The 18,663-nt window shown below is 37.7% G+C and overlaps 1 pseudogene; it reads right to left on the bottom strand.

Annotated features, from left to right (window-relative positions):
- Window positions 1-5,174: 5,174 nt before the first annotated feature.
- LOC147439515 (uncharacterized) lies at window positions 5,175-5,940 on the bottom strand (annotated as a pseudogene).
- Window positions 5,941-18,663: the final 12,723 nt, after the last annotated feature.

Genomic DNA, 18,663 nt, shown 5'->3' with positions numbered 1-18,663 from the left:
AGATCTAGCATAGAGAGACTCTGTCCAAAAAATCACTAGAGAACAAAACTCTAGTTGATTAACAAAAGTAATTAGTGCTAATCCATGTTAATTAGTAGAAATATACTAATTTATATCTTATTTTCTTAACTAATTTAATTAAATAAGAAGATTAAACATATCTTTATTATAAATTACACTCTTAATACTAATATACTATTGATTATTTAAATTATGATTGGGATTATAAACCTCATTAATTATTAATCCCTATTAGGACTAAAATTAATCAGTTTTGACCTTAATCAAGGAAAATTATATCAATTAAGCTTAGATAATTACAAGATGATTATCAAATCTTGTTTATATTATTAAAACGCTGGAAAAAACTATGTCCTAAGTTACTGATTAATTTTAATATTTATTTAGGTATAAATTAACTATTTTTATTCTTAAAATTGATGAGAAAATTAGTAAATTAGCTTAATAAATCACAAGATAATCATCAATGATAGTTTTAAATACAAATAAATTATGGTAATTAGCATATAATTATTTAACCAATTTTATTGATTATCCTAGCCTAAAATCCTTATTTTCAATTGTAAATTAATCAAATTTATTAGAACATGATCAAACATTAATGAGATATTTATCAAAGGTAGATCTAAGTATGAAAAACTTGAGATAATTAGCTTGTAATTATTCAATCCAAAAACTCAATTTTTGTTCAAAATATTAATCAAGATAGTTAGTAAACATGATTAAAAGTTAATGAGATGATTATCAAAGGTAGATCTAAATATAAACAACTCAAGATAATTAGTACATAATTTCTTAATTACTTTAAGTAATTATCTTAATGAGATGTTTATCAAAGGTAGATCTAAATATAAACAACTCAAGATAATTAGCTCATAATTACTTGATTACTTTAAGTAATTATCTTAACCTAAAAATATTGTTTTTGCTTAAAATTTAATGAAGATAATTAGTAAACATGATTAAAAGTTAATGAGATATTTATCACATCAAAAGTACTTGTATTATAACTCTTTATGAATAATCAAAGCCATAACCCTTCAATATCTATAGTGAATATAAATTTCTTTTTTAAAGTGAAACACCATACATCAAATCTTTGTGTGGAATATATATGATATGATGGATATAATTTTCTCTACAAATTGCTTTTTTCAAGTGAAACATCATACATCAAATCACTTTGTGGGAATGTACGATGGATATAATTTTCTCTACATTAGCATCATGTAACTCACAGTAAATTTAATAAAAGAAAATCTTGATTTGATCTTTATCATAAATTATACACAATTGAAAAGAAACGAAAAATAAAAAGGTCTAAAGTATTTATCAAAGATAGATCTAAGTGTAAAGAATTTTGAATAATTAACTCATAATTACTTAATGAATTTAAGTAATTATCTTAGTCCAATAACCCTATTTTTTGGTAAAATTTTATGAGAACAATGAGTAAATATGATTAAAAGATAATGAAATATTTATCAAAGATAGATCTAAGTGTAAACAACCCATGATAATTAGCTCCAAATTACTTACATTAGGAAAGAAACGGACTCATTTTTGGGCCTTTTAGCTCTAGTGAGAGAACGCTCCTTATCCAATAGAAAAAAGGTTAACATTACATAGAAAAAGTCTTTTTTCTCATTTTGAAAATGTCCATGAAAACCATTTTGGTGAAGTTTTCACTATCACCAAAAAAGTAAGGCGCTTGATAGTGACATCTTGCGCAAGCGTCGAGCTTCTTTTTATGACCCGCTCTTGATATCCTATAAAGTGAAGTACTTGTACATGGACATCACAAACATCAATCACGTACTTGTAATTCAAAATCAAACAGATCGTACTTGATAGGAATTGATAGGTACTATTTAAGACTATGAAGGGGCCAAAACCAAGCGAATAGAGACCCTTGAGGGGACTCCTCGAGAGGAATCCCAAACCCCGAGCAAGTTTTCTCGAGCACTCTCTAAACGGAGCAAAACACGGCAATAAATTTACGTAAAAAATTCTACCCAGGTTAATCACCATGGACAAAGAGCAATTGTGAGTGATCTATAGTAGAAATTTACATCAAAAATTTTGCCCAGATTAACCACCATGGACAAAGACCAATTGTGCTTAACACTAGGTTGGTAATGGGACACTTTTATGTCCTATTAAGTGACCATTTTCCTTGAATTATGTCAAGAGTTTCAAAATGGATTTTGAGGTGCTATCTATCTAGAAAGCTGTCTCATGAGCTGAAAAAAACTTGACATTTTTTTCGAATATCAATTCCATCTTTAACCTTGTTCTTGCACAACATTTCACAACCTAAACTGTGTGAAAAAATGGATCCTGTTTTTGGTTTTTTTCAACTTTTTGCACCTATACCACTCTAGAATTCATGTTTGTGAGGTCTATAATGCTAGAGAACTATTTAGTAGTCTCAACATGTCCTGATGCTTCTAGGGAGAAATAAATGTTAAAGTTGTAAGTTATGGCCAAATTACAAAAATTGTCAAATCCTGTTTTTTAGCCAATTTTAGCTCTTCTATGATTTTTTTGGTGGCTTTCATGGTATCCAAATGCAATTTTGATTTTCTATGTCACATATTGTAAAATAAAGCTAATATTCCTTGAGTTTTGGGGCACCTAATACCCTATTTTGCATAGTAGACAACGATGGTTGATTTTTTCACTTATAGAAGAAAACGAAACATTCTAGTATATCAAGAATAGCTTTTTCAATATTGTTAGTTCTTGTGACAACTACATGCATTTTGTAGGTAGTAACCATATCTAGTCATAAGGATCAAATTTGGCTAGATATTGAATAGTTTCTATGGGATTCTACAACTCATAATGTTGAACCCAGTTTTTTCATGTTTGCTGTATTTAGCACTTCATCTTTGTCCCCAAGATTCCTCTTGGTAAGAGATGTATTATTCTTTTGACATGCTCCATGGCTCCTTATGAACCTAAAGGACAATAGGGAACTAAGAAAACATGCATATATTATTTGCATTGACCATGGCTATAGAAACTTTGATGATAGGTTTGCAGAATGGTGAAAATTCAACTTTTTTGTACCTATTTCTTTTTGCAAAACAAAAAATAGTGAGTGAGAAGCAATCATATGTTCTGATCACCAACCCATTGAAGTTAACTAGGGAATTTATCTCAAGTCCTACAAAAATCCCTAATCTTATTTTTATGCAACAAAACGTAAGAAATGACTGTTTTGATGAAAATGTACTGGTCCATCAACTTTGGAGGCTTGGTGTGACCAAAAGATGAGAAATTTTACAAGTTTCTTATTTTTTCCATGTGTAGTAGGCCTTGAACTATAACCTCATGAAAGGATTTTACAAAATGAGTGGATCTACTATGGTTTTGGAGGTTTTTTTCAAAACCGTGAAAGGACACTTTTATGTCCTGTTAGGTTACCAACCTAGTGTTAATGCATACTCTGGGTATCAAATGACCTTAGTCAATGACCATGCTGCAAAAGTGATAAATACTAACGGACGTCTCTGGACCTTTTTAATGTTGCATAGAACTGTCACAATCCAATAGTCCCATTTCAACAAAGGTATAAGGACACCATTTGGAACAATACCGACTATAGTGTGCACAACCTCCACAAACACTGAGAGTTGAAGTAACCAGACAAGGTCTCCTGCAACATCAAAAGTTTCCTCAATGGAGTGCTTGCAAGCCGCCTGCCCCCCCCCCCCCCGTCCCCAACCTAATGCCTATGTGAACGTGTAAGCACAAGCACAAGTATGATGCTTTGCGCCATTTGCTACTATGACTGACAAGCAGAATTCCTCTCTCTCTCTCTCTCTCTCTCTCTCTCTCTCTCTCTCTCTCTCTCTCTCTCTCTATATATATATATATATATATATATATATATATATATATATATATATTGCATCTACTCTATTGAGGGAGACCTTCCAAAACAACTACTTCAGACTGTTCATATAGGTAAGGTCATTGAACTTCATATGAGAGAGAAATTGGCGTGCAATAACAGTTCCAAGTCTTCACTGCTTTGCTAAAGAACTACAACCCACTTCAACATTGAAAGACGTTGTAGGAATTTCCACATCAATCCTAAATAATAATTCTCCTTGTGACATGAATACCTTCAGCACTACACTACGGTAGAACTTAAATTAGTGTCGAAAAGGCCGACCACCCTGGGGGAAATTATCACAATCACGGGCCCCATTGAAATCCTCTCGTAGGACTAGCGACTCATCTCATCGAATTTTTATCCTTGCAAAGCCTTCAAAGCATTGGCTGCATGTTGAGCATCATGAAAATCCATAAAACACAAGACGATAGTGCTCCCATCTTTGTGCACGAGCCAAACTTACTTCAACCCAAAAAATGGACCGAACACATGTGTAGCCTCCCTGCAGGTGCAATCAGATGGAAGTCCTTTGACAAACAAGGTGGGAGTGACATGAAGAGGCAATGGGTCTCATGCTTTGGGGGTCCACCCAGCCCAAGATGCCCACCTGGAGCCATTTCTACTCCTGCTTTCTATGTGTGTGTATGTGTGTGTGTGTGAAGATGTGCATGAGTGAGTGAGAGAGAGAGAAAGCTGGGATTACTCACCGAGTACTATATCACTCAACATATGGCCATTGCTTTATCTGCCCACAGGTTCCGCGGGCCATCTCTCTCCATATGGAACAGCGAACGGATATGGTCGAGCTGAATCATGTTTATTCACATTGCCAATATCTCCATATGAGCTGAAGCATGTTGATTCACATTTCCAATATCTTCGTATGCCACTAGTAACAAGCATGCATAAAGGTTTGCAGATCTAGGCTGAAGTCGATGCACTTGTGAGACAACAAAGGTGATCCATGCGCGTGTTTTCTACAAGCTGTGAGCCATGGCTTCTTCAAAATTGGTGAGATCTCTCTCTCTCTCTCTCTCTCTCTCTCTCTCTCTCTCTCTCTCTCTCTCTCTCTCTCTCTCTCTCTCTCTCTCTCTCTCTCTCTCTCTCTCTCTCTCTCTCTCTCTCTCTTTTTTAAGGTTAAGTTATCTTAAACTACAGGAATCAAATTGTTTCAGCCACATGAATTTTTTATCAAGAACACGCTTTTTAAAACACATGTAATCATCATCCGACGAAGCTTTCACTTTCATAGACCATCTGGAGCAGTCACACTTTTAGGTTTTTCACATAAGCTCACTCTTGATCTCACTTGATGTAGTTGAATGGCTTGTCGCTCAGCCAGCACTAATCTTTTGTGAGCTTTAAGCCGCTGCCTGGTCTGAAATCTCATGACTCTTCTTGTTGAGAGAGTACCTGCACATCGTGCAGCACTCTTCTTGGCTCTTATGGCAGTAGCCCTGTTCAAAATCTCCCGCTCACAAAGGGTCAACCTCTGCAACTTCAATGTCTCTAAAAAGTCTTCCTCAGGTGCTAGAAGGAGCGAGATAGAATGAGCACGAGGGTGCATGTCCACAATCTGAAGTGTCACATCTTGTCCTACTTGCACGACATCCTCCTCTTTCCTCACCAAGGATTTGCCGACTCTTGAGATATGAACGAAGCCATGTACATGTACGCCAATGTCTACTCAACCACAGATACCTTGCCCGTATATAAGCGTCCAATCCTGAGATCCTCACGGGCCTCAAATCCTCCTTTGTACTTCCTTGTTCTACTTTCAACCAAGAGCATCCATCCACATTGCCCGCTAGCCAGCTCTCCTCCACAGAGATTGTGGAACATCTGGCAAGGACTGCTGGCCTGCTACACACAAGAAGAGGCCGTGATGGGCGCTCAGTGGCAGAGTGACAAATAAGCTTGCGACTTGGATGCGATGGCTGGTTGTTACACACGATGAACAAGGTGGGAGGGCATGATGGGCTCGCAGCTGCACAGGAAAGTCCTATTGTCATCCCAGTCGCCAAAGCTAGCAGCTTATCATGGGTGGACAACACCTAGGATCTCTCTCTCTCTCTCTCTCTCTCTCTCTCTCTCTCTCTCTCTCTCTCTCTCTCTCTCTCTCTCTCTCTCTCTCTCTAGCAATGCACGCGGGCGTGCGCTGCTACAGACAGATTATATGAAGCATATAAAGCTGCCTTGCAAAAATCTATTGAAGCCTAATGTGGTTCAAATACCTTGTAGCTTATCACGGGTGGACAGAAGCTAGGATCTCTCTCTCTCTCTCTCTCTCTCTCTCTCTCTCTCTCTCTCTCTCTCTCTCTCTCTCTCTCTCTCTCTCTCTCTCTCTCTCTCTCTCTCTCTCTCTCTCTCTCTCTCTCTCTCTCTAGCACCGCGCGCCGACGCGCGGCAATTCAAGGCAGTGCTAAAAACTTGGGAGACCTATCTATGTGAAAGAACAAAAGTAAAATTTGAAGGTTTTTACACCAAATTACACAATTCGCTTGGTTTTTAAAAATGCTATATCTTGAGCTAGAGACGTCAGATTTCAACGTTTTTCGCTAGACGACTTGAGACCCTAGGCTTAAAAATGCTCTATCTTGAGCTAGAGACGTCATATTTCAACTTTTTTAAGTGTTATCCTAAGGTTTTTGGACGTTACGAATACATTTGTGGTATTCTTTTTGTATTTTGAAAACATCTCTTATGTGTTTTCTCTCATCGCATATCACATCACTCATCATTAAGATTCACAGACATGGATTTTTGTGTACACTTAAGTTGGGCTCTCGAAAAGCATTTTATACGAGCATGCATTTAAGTGATCGAGTAAATTGTTATGTATGTACTATGAGAAATAGAATTCCAAAAAACTACTTTTGTATTTTCTAGAATTACCTGTCTCTATGTTGAGTTGGCGTTTCTTACAGAGCCCAAAATTGTTACATATGTACTGTGAGAAATAAAATTTCAAAAAACTACTTTTGTATTTTCTAGAACTACATCTCTCTATGCTGAGTTTGCGTTTCTTACAGGGCCCAAAATTGAATCCAAGTTTCTCCTAATGATTAGTTTACATAATTATCTTATTCTAATAACTCTATTTTTTATTAAAATTTAATAAAGATAATTAGTAAGCATGATTAAAAGTTAATGAGATATTTACCAGATATAAGTGTGAAAAACTTCATATAATTAGCTCATAATTACTTAATTAGTTCAAGTAATTATCTCAGTCCAATAACCCTATTTTTGATTGAAGTTAATGAAGATAATTAGTAAACATGATTAAAAGTTAATCAAATATTTATCAAAGGAATATTTAAGTATAAATAAATTGTGATAACTATCTCATAATTACTTAATTAGTTAAAGTAATTATCTTAGCCAAAAAATCTTATTTTTTAAACTAAAAATCAACTAGGATAAATAATAAATCATTTAGAGGTTTTTTGAAAAATTACTAGAGGTGTAACACACTGTTAGGGAGTTGAGATAGTTGTATCTTTAGGAGATAATTAGTATACTAAATATCAAGTAAAAAATAGGTCATTTTTGGACTTAATTAAAAGAGGAAAATTAGGAAAAGACTCAAAAAATTATAAAATAATTAGTGGAGCCTAGAAACCCTTATAAGAAAGCCAGGGTAAAAATGTCTCTTACATATAAGTACGCAAGAAAATACTATATTGAGAAGTTACTAATTTTGACTACCAATTTAAAGAAGAAGCTAGTAGATTAGTTTCAAAAATTAGTCATGGATTCCTATGGCTAAACTAAAGTATAATGAGTCACGAGAATGATATCAATCCACAAGAATCTATCTATAAGGCTATAAACAAATAAATTACCCCAAGCTTTAATGAAAAGGGAAATTAGATTGATTACTAAGGTAAAGTCAAGTTTTGATAATGTACCTAATGAGTAGACGTCCTTTTTAAAAGGATAAGAAGTCATGGCTCCAAGAGGACCCGAGCACCAACAAATTGAGAAAGACGATAGTATTCCAAAGAGGACCAAGGCCTCCCACGATCACGAGCCCGGGCCCAGCAGTAGGCCGACGGACAAGAGCATTCGGGTCCCACAGCTTCAACAGATACCCGACCAGTCCAAGGTGTGTCTTCATTCTAATTTAAGTTTTAAGTGATTCAAATTCATTTCAAGTAATAACATTGCATACATTAGGAAGATGAAATTGACCAAAACTCAAAAGGGTATCTTCCAAGCAAGGATTTAATATTTATATGATCACTAAAAAAATTTACGTCATCACAAAGCGTTAATTAATGTTAACAACCACATAAATTGGATCTTTTTAAAATTGGTTTCTCCCCCCTTCTTCCAATAGTGTAAATGCATGACTTTGTCAATGTTAACAAAAGATTCACCTTACCAACTATATATTCACTCTAATGTCATTTTGAGTGATTACATGAATTTTAAATCCCTGCTTCCAAGAAACCAACGTACACTTGTTTGTATATTAGAAAAGAATTGTTTGGGTTAAAGCTGATTGATCTAGGAAAGATATGATTGATCATCCTTAAGACAACTTGTCTCGAGACACCTCCAATTCGTTGGTATATCGTGATGAATAATCATGGCTATAAGGCCACTTATAAATTGGTTACCCCATGAACTATGAGTTTCTACTCAGTCATGTCTTCATGTTTCTACATAAGTTAGGATATTGTTTTCTTATCCTAGGGGAGCCATTAGCAGTTGTATGGGCAACTGGTTTGGTGTATGGACATCGTGAACTTTTGGTCATATATTCAGCCCAAATTATGAATAAGGAATAGGTGTTGTTTTGCACCCTTAGGTGGTCTTGAGACAAAAAGGGTAATGGTCATGGTTATTATGGTAAATGTTTTTGGTGTATCGTACCGTGTCTTAAGTTTAAAGATGCTTGTTTGCTAAAGAATGTTTTTTGATACTGATTTTCACTACTTGTTTTAATAAATCATTGTGCTAGAAAGTTAAAATGAACTCTTATTTTAAATGATGAAAGAAGGTGGTAGTAATTAAATAACAAATAAGCATGTGTGAGTGTGGGATGGTAAGTGGGGATCGACTAAGGTTGTCAATCATGGATGAGTAGACCTGATTAGTCAGGTAACTATCCATCCTCGTGCACTAAAAACATTATGAGACTTCTTCATTGGAAGAGGAGTCCATAGTGGTTGTGCCCTCACTTACATAAGGAGGGGGGGGGGGGGGGGGGGGGAAGAGTTGGTTTTTATCCCATTTTTTCTTGCGACACATGACTAGGTCTTTTTCTAGGGCTATAGTCCCAAGCCATTGTCAATGGTAAAGGTCTATACCATGGATTTTTCTTGCTTAGAGACTCTGACTTTCATTAGGCCTAGAGACCTGTCAAGGACCTCTTCTCGACCTTGGTGTCGGTGGGTTAGGGATATCTCACTATATATTATAGCATGTAACTGAGAGCCTATAACCTGTTTACTCCTGTGTATGCACCTATCCCTACAACCTGTAGCTGAATGACCCAAATGTGTAGAAAACGCAAAACCTACTGCTAGTCAAGAAAAGACAAAACTACATGTGTAGCACTTGTAGAGTCAAAATGGGGCCTAAAATGACCTTATATCAGAAATATGATAAAACAAAGCCCTTTGGATTTCCCCAAGCATATGTGGCCCTTTCTTTGCTTTTTGAATCTTGTCGCAAATGGAGAATGTCACGGGGTGCGTTGCTGTGGTGCCCCCAAGCCTCCCACCTACTCTGATACTAGTTGAAGTTGCAATGCGGGAGCATGTAAGCGTGAAGTATGGTGGAGGTGAAGTGAAGAAGAAGATGCAACACAAATGTAGTGGAGTCACTCACAATAGTGACCTAGGGTTTGATTCCTTATTGTTTTGTATAGGATGAATGGCCATTGTTAGTGTCCAATTGCCCACGTACTTAGGGCTAGCACAATGGGCTTTACCACCCCAACAAAATACATAATCAAAATATAGCACTGAGGGCCGAGTCTATGAGGGTGGCCCCCTCTCAAAAGGTTTTTGTATTATCTTGTGCTCAAAGCTCATAAAGAGACGGATTGAGGTCAAACACAATCATAAAAGGACCTTGCAACATGGAGTATCCATAGCCCAAGTAACACAAAAGCTTTGGGAAACATGAATGGTCATTGTTAGTGTCCAAATTCCTAGTTACTTAGGGCTAGCATATTGGGCTTTACCACCCAACAAAAGACATAATCAAAATATAGCAATGAGGGCCAAGTCTATGCGGGCGCCCCTCTCAAAAAATTTGTATTATCTTATGCTCAAAGCTCATAAAGAGTCATCACTTGAGGCAAAATACAATTAATAAAGGACCTTGTAGCATGGAATCTCGTTAGCCCAAGAAAAACGGAAGCTTTGGGAAGCATGAATAGCCAGTGTTAGTGTTTGGCCGCCCAGTTACTTAGGGCTAGCACATTGGGCTTTACCACCCCAACAAAACATAATCAAAATGTAGCACTGAGTGCCGAGTCTATGAGGGCGGCCCCCCTCAAATGGTGTTTGTATTATATCTTGTGCTCAAAGCTCATAAAGAGTCATTGCTTGAGGTAAAATACAATCATAAACAGACCTTATAGCATGAAATATCTATAGCACAAGAAGCACAGAAGCTTATCTATTATGTATTCCTCTTCTCAAGCCCTCAAATAACACGTAGTCAAGGAGAAATTCCACAGAAAATGAGTAGGGTGTATGTAAATCAAGATGGAAACTTGTAAGAAGAGCTTCATACACTAAGTACATAGATAGCTACCAAGAAAGGCAACATAAGCAAGATGAAATAGATGAAAGAGACAATAGAGTGTGTAGATCTTGATGAGAGCTTTCACCAACACCTATGTCCAAAATTGAGAAAGCATGCAAGATTTATGCCTCCATGAAGCTCACTTGTTTTCAAAAAGCATATCCACAACTGTTTTTAGTAGTTTAGAGAGAGAAAGTGGTTTGGTTGGCTTCGAGAGCAAGAAACACACATACGCCTCTCTTCTCCCTCCCTTTTTAGCATTCATGAACCACATTTTGACATATATACATCCTAGTTCACACCTTACAACCTTTTTTTCCATAGCCCCAACTCATTTGCCTTCAAGTATTTTGCACTTTTTGGACATCCCGGGAGTCCGTTTGACTTCTTGTAAATCATGTTGAGATCCTAGTAACTTGTCCTTTCCACTTTTGAAGTAGAATTCACATGTAGGCACTTTACATTGCCTTAATGCACTTCATGCACATCAAGTCATTAGGTTATTTAAACATTGTCTCTCTAGAATTCTAGTGAGAGAGTCTCCGTTTTTTGGACTTTTAAAGGTTTATTCTTTTGATTAACATCAACTAGAGTCAAAATATACCTCTTTGCAATACATTTCCTTTTTCATATGCTTACCTTTGTATTCTCTCTCCAGATAACTACTTTTTAGAGAGAGAGAACCTGTGAAGCTCATCAAAATATAATTTTGATGACAACTCAGATTTTAACATATGGGGTGAGTCCTAGTTCAACTATGATAACACAAATCTACAAGTATCTTCTTCTGTGCAATAATTTCACATTGTATTTTTTTAGTGGAATCTCCCTTCGTACTTAAAGCTCTTGAAAGTTTAAGTAATAATACACACACTCACATTGCATGTGGCTTTAAGGACATGCAAGTTCATATACGTTATACGTTATACAAGCAAGTTCATATACGTTATACAAGCACATATGTGCGAGTAAACATGCATTAGAACTTCATGCACATGCTTAGATAGTAATCAAATACATAAGACCCCCAGCACATACTGCATATGCACATTATACACATGTATATGTGCATTATGTGCATGCATATATGATCATGTATGTACATTAGAACTAACCTCCATGCATATGCAATAATGTACGTGCATTTGCATACGCAGTTATGCAAATGCACATGTATTAGCACTTTATACACATGCATATGCACTAAGGCAAGCACATAAATGCTACTAATAAAGAGGTATTAGTATATATGCAAGAAAATTAACACTAACACACAAGCACATATGCTTTAAGCACACTTGAATTAACCGTCATGCATATTATAACCTAATGCACGTGAATTGAGATCTTTAGCACAAGCATATCCACTAATGCAAGTATATAAGTGATTTAATACACACGCATATGTGCATATATAAGTGTATTAATGGTAATGCATATGCAAATGTGTATTTTGCACAAGCATGTGTGCTTATGCAAGGATGTAGGAACATATACATGTTCATTAAGCACATATGCATATGCATTTCTTGCATAAGCACTTGTATTAGTGTATACACATGAAAGCACATCATCACTAATGCACGTGTGTATATGCTAAGAGCATGTGCATTTAATGTAAGAACATATATGCTAATGCACATGCATTAGCACTTTATGCATATGCATATGTGGTAATGCAAACACATAAGTGCTAAAATGAACATGCATATACTCCTATATAAGTACAATAATGTTGATGCGTGTACAAATGCATATTATGCACAAGCATGTTCACTTTGCAAGCACCTAGGCGCATATGTGTGCCCATTAAGCACACATGTATGTGCATTGCTTGCATAGTGAATATATATGTGCATTTGTTGCATAAGCATTGTATCTATAAGTACAATAATGCTAATGCACATACACATGCACATGCACTTATGTAAGCGCATTAATGTTAATGAAGAATCAATGTGTCCATGTAGTATGTATGCATGCTTTGTTAAGACTCTATTACGTTGAAGTTCTTCTTTTTTGCCTATCTTTGCAATATTTCTCTCAAAGCTAGCAAAAGCAGCAAAGAGCTTGGTTTTTTTTTTGTGTGCTAAACTCACAATTGTAAGTGATTATATTATAAAGTCGCCAACATATATACAAATCAGCTTCAAGCCCAAGCCAAACCTTGAGGTTGTAGAAGAAAGCAAGGAGATAATATATGTGGTAAGTCAAAGGTATAGCTCAGATGATTGGCTTAAGACAACTCTCGCCAAAGAGATGAACTTTAAACGATAGTCATACTCAATGTATGCATAACCCCACACACACACACACACACACACACACACAATGCAGGCATAGACTTATATATAACACACAATGTGTGATAACTTAGGTTTTTCTTCATGCATAATGCTTACGCATGAGCACTAAGTGAACATGTAATAGCTAATTGTGCACACACACACCTATACTAGTCTTTGTCAAATCACTCCTACTCTAATTTACCTTTATGTTGTCTTATGGTTAATGCGCGCTCCTAAGAATTAATTATTGATTAAATACATGTAATTTCTCTTTTGTTTGTGTTATTTTGGGGATATTTATTCCATTAGCACACATGTATGTGTGCTCATGCATAATTGCATTTGCCTTAGCACTTATGCATGAGTGCATTGTATAAGCGCTTATGCATGTGGACTTAGCTCTTGGCCATGACATTGCTAGGAAATGTGCAAAAGATGCTAGGCAAATGGAGGCTCCTTCCACATTTGATAGAGAAAAGTTAACATTTTTGGCACAAAAGTGGAACGACGAGCAAGCACAAATAACTATATTGAGAGATATCATTAGTTCCTCCTCTAGTCTCCCAACAAAGACTTGTCTTGCTCAATTTACAACTATACTAAGATAAATTACAAGAATGGGCATGGGGAGAGCCAAGGATAATATGCTATCTTAGAAACCACCATTGCTCTCCATGTATTGGCATACACTTTGATGGGTCGTTTGGAGAGTGCAAGGAGGTTACCATTGAAGAGATTATGCACATACACCTACTATGTAAAAAAGTATAATGGTTCTTTTGTACTCTCTTTTTTTTGTAACTATCTGCGTGGGTGTGCTTTCTTGATTCGGTCTACTCTCTCTCTCGGCTTGGTTTTTTCTGGCTTCTTTTTTTAAGGTCATGATCTTCTGGCTCATATCGTGGAGAATCTGGTCGAGATGAAAGTTCGATTAGATTTGTGGTGTTACCATATACATGCGGTAGTGATGTGTGTGAACACACTTAGGACCGTCGGTGCATTTTTTCCCTCACTAGGAGGTTTTTCCCCCCGTGCATTGTATATACGTCCATCATTCTAGGGCTATCTACCTTTCCATTGCTCACTAAGTAATACACTCTCCATTATGTGCCTTGAGATTCCTTCATCTTCTCCAAGCTTTGTGTGTTTTCCTGCAATCCTAATTTCAACAATTGGTATCAGAGCAGGTTGCGTCCTCTCGGGCTTAGTCGCCAGCAGCTCCAACACATGTTGTTAGGAGTTTTTTGGAAGAAGTGATTGTGCATAAATACATACACATGCATGGTGCATCAAATAAAGAATTGTCCATTTTCCAGAGCCAGGTGGTTACGTGGTGCCCACATGTGTACAGGTAGGACAGCGTGTACATAGTACATTGATTTTCATCGTCACCAATATCAGTGTGTTTTTCTATAATAATGAGGATTTGGTAGCGCATAAAACTTCTCAAGGAAGCTATCAGTGGGCCGATGACATGAGGTAAGCAGGTGCACCAAGTGGCATCTAGTGGCATCAGAAGGTCGAGGGGGATCAAGACTTGCTTGCACGTGGATAAGTACGGACACAATGTGGGTATTCTTTTGTGATGAATTATGTAGAAAGTTCATCATGAGAACTATATTTGGGGGCCACTTCACGTAATTGTGGGATGCATTACTGAAAAAAGTTGAGTGCCAAGTGTGCGGATGGATGTAGAAGGGTGACAAAAAAACGCACTGTGTGGCCATTTTTTGGCATGTTCGAGGTCCGTTTGAGGTCAATCAAAAGGCTAAAGGTGCCCAAGGGATAAAGTGAAGTGTGGACACTGAAAAATCTAAGACAAAACCAGAAAAAACGTGGAAAGAAGAGGAAGAACAACCGCAACTCAGTTTTTGATGTTTTTGAAGCCTGTTTTGGCCATAAACCGCTCATCCGAGGTCGGATTTGAGCACTTTGATATTGTAGACTAGGGTTTCTGGCTGTTCTACATACAATGGCGCTGTCCATTGTACCAAAATTTTCACTATTTTTTTGTTGTTTTGGTTGTGTAAGTTTCTCCTATGAGCAAAGATTCTGCTCAAATTTGTGATTGTATCTTGCATATTTCATCCATATTGTGTGAGCTATTTGCCCCATTGGTGTCGGACCAATCTCATTTGTATCTAAGCGTAAAAAATATTCCTCCTTTGAGCTGAGTTTTCTGTGTGTGTGTGTGTGTGTGTGTGTGTGTGTGTGTGTGTGTGTGTGTGTGTGTGTGTCTGTGTTGAGAGGGAAAATGTGTGAGTTTTCTAGGTGTGTGTGTGTGTGTGTGTGTGTCTGTGTTGAGAGGGAAAATGGATAGTCTCTCTCCTCTCACTCCATCGGTGTGTTCCCTGTCTCGGCTAGGCCCCATAGTGTGTTTGTGTTTGTGTGTGTGTGTGTGTGTGTGTGTGTGTGTTTGTGTGTGTGTGTGTGTGTGTGTGTGTGTGTGTGTGTGTGTGTGTGTGTGTGTGTGTGTGTGTGTGTGTGTGTGTGTGTGTGTGTGTGTGTGTGTGTGTATCATCCCAAGAGTGTGTGTCGAGTGATTATAGAGGCGTTGTGAGTGTTTCCATCCCTCTCACATTCTTTTGGCGCCCCCATGGAGGATATTCTTTGAGTACCTTCAGCTTGGGAATTACAGGTTGTAGATTACAGATCATAGATCACAAATTATAGGTTACAGGTACAGGTGATCACGCAGGTACAGGTAGCTGGAGTAGAGTGATATACTGACAGTGGAAGTCGCTTGCAGTTGCCATGGGTATGCATCATTTGGTGCCTGTTTGAGCACATTGTCTTGTAATGTATGTTACTTGTGGATACTGCCATTGTACGCCTTTGTGGAGCCATACTTGGTTTTATTTGGCAGTCCCAACCATTTTTTAGACTTGGTCTATAAGATAGTCATTTCTAAGACTTAACTATACGAGATTTGCATTAGACTTTGTGAGAGGGTCGTGGTGAGGTTTTATTGAGCTGGGGGATTCTCAAATGAGAGATCCTTTCGATGATACAGGTGGCTGGAGCACCCTTTTCGTGATCACATCATAGGATATGTACTAGTGATTCCTACTTGATGCTTGGGTACCATTGTTGGCAGGTTATGCATACATATACAGTCTATATTTTGGGTTCTTACTGCTCTACTTCTCCAGAAACTCTGCCAAAACTTTTCCAAGTTGTGATGGCTGGTTTTTGGTCTTTTGAGCCATTTATGTTGTTATGTTGTTGAAATTTTGGTAAAATTAAAGGGTAATTAGTCAAGTGTGCTTTCTTGGGAGCTGCATGGATGGATTTTAATGGATAATCATGACGGACCTCAGTTCACTCCTTTTCATTTTGCACAAAGAATCCAGATAAATGTTCATGTCGACAGGAAGATTTTTTACCAATAGCGCATAGTCTTTATGTTTGGGCCAATAAGATTAAGAGGGATACTAGAATCTCCTTTGCCTGTTGTTATTCCAATGATTATCTATGAAAACTCATTTGATGTGCATATGTTCATCTTTTTCTAAAAGCTTGAGCTCCATTGAACTTTTTGGGGATTGAGTTGGTAAAAAGTTTTGGGTTCTTGCACATGTGTTAGAAAGGGTTCTCAAAGCATTGAAACTTGGGTAGCCATGGCTTTCTCTTATCCGGAATTTCATGGAAGAAGTGATGAAGATGTGGAGGATTTTTTGGAAAAGATGGAGGTTGCCTGCATTAGCAACCATATTCATGACCCTGCACAAATGTTACGTCTTCTCCAGATTTATTCAAAGAGTGATGGACACGTTTGGTCCAAAGCATTTGAAGAGGAGTTGTGTGCGGCTGATCTACCTGTGAGATTAAGTTGGGACAATCTACAGCATGGATTGAAAGTGGAGTTTGTGAAGACAGAAGATCCTAACAAAGTGTGGCAAGAAGTACAAGGTTTGGTGCAAAGGGAAGGTGAGCCAGTAGATGCATACATACATAATTTTTCAATGGTGTGGGAGAGGATGTGCAAGGCCTTAGCACCACAGGTATCCCCACCTCACATGATGAAGAAGGATAGGTTCTTGGCTGGTCTTTGGGAGAATATGCGTTGGAGAGTGGAGCTAAAGAAGCCTAGGACATATGAAGATGCACTAGACGTAGCGAGGAGCAAAGAGTGGAAGTTGAGAAGAATGAGTCAGTTAGAACTAGAGGCTTTTCCCAAGAGGTCTGTGTTTCAGCCTATGGATTCTTTTCAAGGTCGCATGCCAGGGGTTCATCATGAGCCAGTGGTTTCTGCTACTCCTCAGGTTATGCCACCAATGGCCACTACAGCAGTGCAAGATGATGGGCTAAGGCAAGACATGAGACAAGTGGTAGATTTAATGAAGAATCATAGCCTAAACATGCTAGATAATGTGGGAAATAATCGAGGTCGGGTAAGGTTTGTAAATCATAGGGGTGAAGAAAAACCCAGGAATGGTGTTGGACAAAGCAATGGTAGGGTCTGGAGGCAGACTCCCACATGTTATAATTGCGGAGAGTTGGGCCACATCAGCCCGAAATGTGATAAGCCACCAAGGATGGGGGGATACGTGTATCCATTGCCAAGATAGGTGCTAACCAGGTCAAATGATTATGGCATTGAAATTAAGGGAGAAGAAGGAACCAGAGGATTAACCCAAGAGGAAAAGGGAAAGACAAAAGTGATAAGTGTGGTCACCTTGGAGAAGGAAGAAAAGTTGGAGGATACATTAATGATGCCTATTGGGAAGAGGACCACACAGGATAAGGAAGGAAGAAGTGGTGCAGGTCCTAGTAAGAGAAGGGAAAGAGTCATGAAGGTGAGGATGTCAAGGCCAAGAGAAAAAGAAGGGCTCGTCGCAAGTTTCATGTTTCAGATTTTCCACTAGGGGATGGGCAATTAAGCAATGACTTGAAGGAGGATTTGACAAGCAAAAAAGCAGATGTTATTTTTGGGAATCTCATAGAGATGGTGCCTAAGCTAAAGCGATGGTGGACAAGGATGGTTAACCCAATGGAGAAAGAACCAGAGAGAGGTTCAGTGAAGGTGTTGGCAATGGATGAGCTACCAGACATTTTCCCAATAGTAGATGTGTGGCACAAAAGGAAAATTTGGGACAAGGTTATGTTTATGGTGGAGACCAAATATGTGTCATAACACACTCATGTGTTGAAAAGATGGGTCTTATAGTGACTGGGGTGTCAGGTTTCCGGATTAGATTGGCAAACCATCAGAAAGTAAAATGTTTGGGTGTTGCAAAGAGCTTAGAAGTGGAGGCGTATGATGCAAAGGTGGTGGTTGATTTTCATGTGATGCCAGCGGATTGGGAGCATATCCTATTATATTGGGTAGACCATGTTTACGTGCAGTGGGAGCTGTTCAAGATTGGAGGCATGGTAGGATTAGCCTCTATAGAAAGACAGGTGCCAAGAAGCTATATAATATGGACACAAGGAAACGATTGGAGGAACTTTATGAAGATGAGAATGATTTTAGTGAAACATTTTGAAACATACTCTTGTATGTTTACTTTTCATGGTAGACCAACAAAAATACATTTCTACTCCTTGAAAAGTAGATTATGGATCCCATTTTGCCCCCGCATAAAGGAGAAGTATGGGATTCATACATGACTTTGTTATTGTATGGGTGAGTAACACATAGCCTATTGCCGTTTGGAAGATAACCATCCTTCA

Source organism: Adiantum capillus-veneris, chromosome 16 (assembly GCF_014529385.1).
Source record: "Adiantum capillus-veneris isolate H3 chromosome 16, ASM1452938v2, whole genome shotgun sequence".
Classification (NCBI taxonomy): Eukaryota; Viridiplantae; Streptophyta; class Polypodiopsida; order Polypodiales; family Pteridaceae; genus Adiantum; species Adiantum capillus-veneris.
This window is presented reverse-complemented; position numbering and strand designations above follow the sequence as displayed.